This window comes from Notothenia coriiceps, unplaced genomic scaffold (assembly GCF_000735185.1).
Source record: "Notothenia coriiceps isolate Sejong01 unplaced genomic scaffold, NC01 NC01_scaffold00030451, whole genome shotgun sequence".
In the NCBI taxonomy this organism is placed as follows: Eukaryota; Metazoa; Chordata; class Actinopteri; order Perciformes; family Nototheniidae; genus Notothenia; species Notothenia coriiceps.
This window is the reverse complement of record NW_011363152.1, coordinates 14,592-20,645: the sequence shown is the minus strand read 5'-3', so window position 1 is coordinate 20,645 and position 6,054 is coordinate 14,592.

The window sequence follows — 6,054 nt, the reverse complement described above, 5'->3', positions numbered from 1 at the left end:
TTTAAAACTGGAATTGTCATTAGACAGTGTTTCACTCAAAAAGTAATTCAGAATGGAGTTTAGTTTAATCTTCCCCTATATCTCTCAGCAAAAAAAAGAATGTACTATGACTGAAGGTGGGAAAGTAGTCTCTCTGGTTTAAGTTATGAGCGTTTTACGATTAGATATGAAATAAAGATCATTCAAACCCCAAAAGGAACAAATCCATAATGCCAGTGTTATCCTCATTGCACTATAGCAAGTATTGTAGGTAAAAGACCCAGGAAGTCGGTCTGTAAAAACACATTTAGGTTTACTGTACGCCTTTGTTTTCCTTACAATATAAGTTTAACTAACCCGGGGGTGTGTTTAAACCCTATCCGATTGCCTGACAGCTCGTGTTTCTTAGCCCATCAGTCTTTGCTGTGTTCCTCCACCTCAGCAATTGCCTTGGCAAGGAAAATGTTATGGCCAAAAAAAACAAGCTACAAAAAATATAGCCAAGTTGTATTAAACCAAAAGTATCCTGTGTTTCAAGGGTAAAGACGTGGTCAGTTGTGTGTGTGTGGGAGCTAGCTGCCACTAGCCTGTAGAGATAATGTATTAACAGGAAGGAATCTGTGTTTGTATCTGTATCTGATTCTGTGTGTTTGCATGTTTTCCTCTGATGTCGGAATGTTGATTTTAATACTGGTCTCACAAGAACCTAAATCCATGGATCTGCCTATCATCCCCTCCCTTCCACCCCTCACTCTCTGCGGTATTAAAGGGTCCGAATCCACCGGCCACTCCAAACCTAACAAACCCACTGGCATTGAACTCTCTCCAGCTAATCCATTTGTATGTTTTCAATTACATATCGGGGGCTGGGGAGCAAGTGGACAGTAAGCTCTCGGCCTCTGCCTGGAAAACCCTGTCCCCTCGTGACCTAAATATTAAGCTAAAGAAGAGGAGGGGGTGGGAGAAAGGGATGTATGTGGGGGGTGAAACAAAAAAACTAAAATCAGGTCACATATTCCAGTTGCACGCCACTGAATTGGATTGCGGCAAGGAGAAATAATCCCGGTCATGTTTGAATCTGACAGGCAGATTGCTGGGCTGCTGTTTCCTCCGGGTCATTCTGGACGAGCCGACTGGCTGAAGGGATGACTCAGTTTTCTGTGGCGAGCATCGGAAGAGTCACACACTCCATGTTGGCTTGAATGTAAATCCCAGACAGCAGAAAATCAGAGGGATGTGGCCCAAGTTATTCATTTGTGGAGATGCTTTTTAATGCATACAAATAAATGACATGTGTAGAAAAAGTCCATAAAATATTACACGGTTGAGTTGTCCGGGCCATGAAATCGGCTGAGCCACATTAAAGACTAGGACCAGTGTAGCTGCCACATCAGATTTGATCTTTTATTTTCAAATCCCTCAACACGATTATTATTTTCTCATTTTAATCTCGCTTTCCTCTCCTGCAATCTTTTAGTCTGGCTTTCTGTCTGGCCTCCACTCTTCCGTCCCTTTTTCCTCTTCTCTCCCGTCTCTGTTCATTATTCACTGCTATTGAGAGAAAGTGCTTTAAGGCTCAGCAGACCTCGAGTCGAACCCGTCCCCTCGCCTCACCCCTCCTTGATGCCCCCCCCCCCTTCATTGCTTCACACAACCTGATGAAGAGTGGCCTGGACAGGCTCATCAATAACGCAAGGAGGCTTAAACACACCTCCAGCCGCAGCCCAGTTTTATTTAAAAACATTTTCCTCTCCTTTCACACTTTTTCAGTCTGATTATATTCCTAATGAAAGACTGGCTGTTTACGAACCTTATGCTTCCTTTTACCATCTTCCTTTCCTTTTAATAAATGTCACATCGAGCAGAGCAGCATCTCTAAAGCAGACAGATGCAAAAGGAAAGAAAGAGCTGAGGGGGCAAACAAAGTGCCCCCTCCTTCAACCTCAATATAATGCAGCATCAGAGGGTTGGAAAGAGGAGGAAAGCAGGATGACAGTGCAATTAAGTTACCCTGATCTTTGGCTTTTCCAATGTTTACCCCTGTCTGTTCCCAACACAGCTGACCTTACAACCTCCGTGTCTACTTCTAGAGTACACTGCTCGAGTGTAAAACACCAAGTCAAGTTTTTCTGCGCCCGCTGCTTCCTCTCTTCAGAGGAGGCGAGTGATGAAGCAGACAAAGGCTTGTGGAGGAGGTGAGACCTTGAATGTCCCCATGAAGTCTCAGAGTGAGATGTTCTTTTTTCTTTTTGTTTAAGGGTGATGGAAAAATGGAGGACAAACCAATTAGAGACATGATCTTGTTTACAGAGTGGATATTTATGTACATTAGACTCATTCATGAGTGCTTTATATGCATTCTGGGTAATAAGTGTTTTCTCATGTTTGCATTCCGTTCATAACTGGAATGTATGTTTGAGTGCCGGCATGTCAGAGCATGCAGCAGCGTTTACACAAAGCTGACACGCTGCCAGAGCCAGCCCTTACTTCCTGTGTCTCATCCAGTCAACCCGAGACAAGTTTACCCCCACATGCATCAGTGCCTCTGCTTCGAGTAAGCTTCACCGAGCAGGGGAAAGTTTTTCGTGTTTGGCATTATTTCAAAGTGCTCCTCTTAGAAACGACTCATGCATCAGTAATTGGCAGTCCTCGGAGTGCAGCTCTACGGCAAGAGCTAGTTTGACCGCCCGTGCCCCATATAATGTAGTGTGCGCCGTCAGGGAATCAAACGCTAGCTGGTGGTTTGGGCTTTTAAAAAACAATGCTCTGATGCAATAAAGATAGGAGTCGGCTGCCTCGCTGTTGTTTCTGACACAAGAGCCTCATGTTCAGAGCGGGATAATATCTCTGCAGCAATCACAGCACCCAAACTCTACTGCTATTCTCTCCAGCATCAAGTTTAAGTCTATATTAAAACTATGGGTAACACTGTCTAATAAGATATGACTAGTAGCTTTATTAGTGGTCGATTAACAATGCTTTTAGATCAGTATTAAGTAATAGCAATCAAACTTTAACCTTAAATCTTGATTTGAATCAATTACTGTTATGACCACAACAGAAAAACTGATATAAGTGTTTTATTGAGAAGTATTAATTAAACTGCAGATCTGATTGTCATTGTAGTAGAAAAATCCATATTACTGATTGTTTAACTTTTTAACTGTAGTTCTGATGGCTTATTAGCATGGAAAAGTAATGCCCTTTTGATACCTGCATCTCGTTTTTTCAATATTGATTCATCTTGATTGATCGATAATCCTCTGTGAGAAGGAATTCCAATGTGAAATCTTCAATTGTCTTGTTTAGTCTGACCACTGCTTTTCTGTTTCCATTGAGATTAAATGGACAAAGAAGCACATTTTAAGATGACAGCTACATATATAACACTTCATACAAACTGCTCACTTGTGAATTGCTCATTACTCATCAATAAACCATTAAAATTATGTATGAGCATGAATAAAACCATTGAATATGGCTTAAAGTATTATTCATTAAAAAGTGATATGCCAGCACTGCATCAGTAAGAACCTATTAATCAAATTTGAAGCATACTGAACATCATTGAGGCAGAGTGAGACAGAAGATCCCTGTTGGGTCTGTTAACTCTGTACGAGGCGTCCACAGGGAACAGGTGTGGCTGTGAGCTCTGCCTCTTCAGGTGGTGTCGGGGGAGTCATGCACAGGACGTCTGCTTCTAATTAAGCCGTCTCAGTGACAAGTGTATCCACAGCCTTCCCGAGGATTAACTGAGCGAGTAATGGGCGGCCAGAGAGAGTGAGAGCAGCGTGACCTCACAGCCCCTCCCCTCCGGCTACAGGTCTAATTGAAGAAAAAACGGGGTAATGAACGCGGTGACATTGTTTATCTCCCTGTGTAATATATGGAGTGCCTACAACATACAAATGTCTGGGTCTATGTGTGTGTGAGTGTGTTCTGTTGATGGAGCCCAAGCCCTCGCCACCTGCCCAGGAAGCTTTTTTGGGCCGCATGTGTCAAATGATGACATTAGCACTTCTAAAGGACCACTGGCTGATACACAGACTCAGCCTCGGGTCTGCCGATGGAGTGTGTGAGTCAGCAAAATCCAATGTATCACGCTCCATGGGTCTTAGGCTATTTCAATAAAACATGTATACCTCCCAGCTTGACCATTTTGGAAACCCCTATGCTTAAGTTTACCGCACATAAGTCACATTTACCCTTTGGCGCGCTCATGGGTGGGAGACCAGTGAAACATATATACACGTTCTCTCTCTCTCTCACTCACACACTCACACACACACACACACACACACACACACACACACACACACACACACACACACACACACACACACACACACAGGCAGCTAAGTAGCTAAGCAGGGTGCTTAGCAGAACCAACAGCAGGGGAAGGGAAAACAAACACAGGGGCCACCAGTAAATCACCTCCATCCGCAGCAGCTCACTGGGGATTGGACGGCACCAGGAGTCCCTGTGAGAAACAGCAACCAGGGAGGGGGACCGAGGAAAAGCTATGGAGTGATTGATGCTGCCGGGAGATCAGAAAGGCAGAAAGAGGATACCCACAGTACCCAAACCTTGAGCTCACCCCGACTAACTTTTCCAGGCTGGAGAACGAAGAGGGAGGAGTGCAGGATGGGTGGAGGAGAGTGAAAGACGGGGACATGGTAACAGCTGTGGCAAATATCTAACCCATGTCCCTCCCTTTTACGCCCCTCCACTCCCCTTCCCCTCCAGCTCCTCCAATCCCATCATGCAGGAAGCTGGGTTTTTGCCCTTTGACCTGTCAGGAATGTTTTCTTCCTCTGTCCCAGCAGCAGCAGCAGAGCTCCCTGTCCCTGACCGTAACAAGCTGATGGAGTGGAGCTTGTAGGACAACACCGCACACCCATCCAACTAACTACAAACTTGTCAAAAACGGACGCTTGGTCGTGAACACAACATTTGACCTTTGGCATCATCATTTTACGTGCAGGGCAGTCTGATAGTTAATTATGTTACATATGTATTGTGAGTTAATTACGTTGTGTTTGTGATGAAAGTTAAGCAAGTTAAGTTACTGCTTGATTAGGTTTAGGCAACCAAAACTAGGCTAGTTTTAGAAAAAGATAAAGGTTTGTGTTTAAATGTGTGTTTCTTACTCTTTTTTTCTGTTTGTGACTACAAAACTAGGCTAGAAAAAGATCATAGTGGGAGTCCGGTTTGGCGAATGGCAGAGTAAGCTGCTAGTCGGAAGAGCTCTGTCACCATTTAACATTTATTTGTCATTTGTCCGACTAATTTCCCATCTAAACTTGCAAGGCCTGCTTCTAAAGGCCCTGACACACCAAATTGACACCAAATAACACGTCCCGACGGAACACGACTGTTGTGTCGCCTCACGTCTCCTGCTTCTTGGCCAATAGTCGCACTGGAACACACCGCAAAACTTTAGCCGACGGCCAAGTAGCACGTACGAACTGCGCACGCGTGAGTGGCAATAACTCTCTTTACCAGCAGGCAGCGGTAGTGTGTATTCATCATTCAAAAGAGGCAACAACCGGAAGACGGAGAAGAAGAACAGACTGTGATATAAACAAACAACAAATAGCGTTTTTCTTTCTATTTTCACTCTCGTCCATTGAGAACATGAACGAACAGGAGCAGGACGAACGGGAGGTACTGGAGCTAGCAGCTCTTGGACTCACGCTTGTGTTAAATCATTTGTTTACCTCCCTCACTTCCGTTAACGCTTCTCATGCACTGATTCGCTAGCTGAACAGCCAATCAGTGTTATCCCTTTGTCCGACTTCCGGTGGTGTTCTCGACGCAAAGGTGTCAGGTCGGCAGAAAAGACCCGACGGTGCGGCGCACACCACTCCGAATAGGGCGTGCCCACGCTCATGTTCAGCCTGAATCCCATTTACTGCCAATTTCGGGCCGGTGTATCTGGGCCTTAACATGACAGGATAAAAGATGTAGAGGAGCAGCTTTACAATTTCAACACATATATTCCAACGAAGGTTAATACATGAAAGACTTGTGACTCCGGACCTTTGAGTTTGGACTCTTTCTTTAGGTGACTCG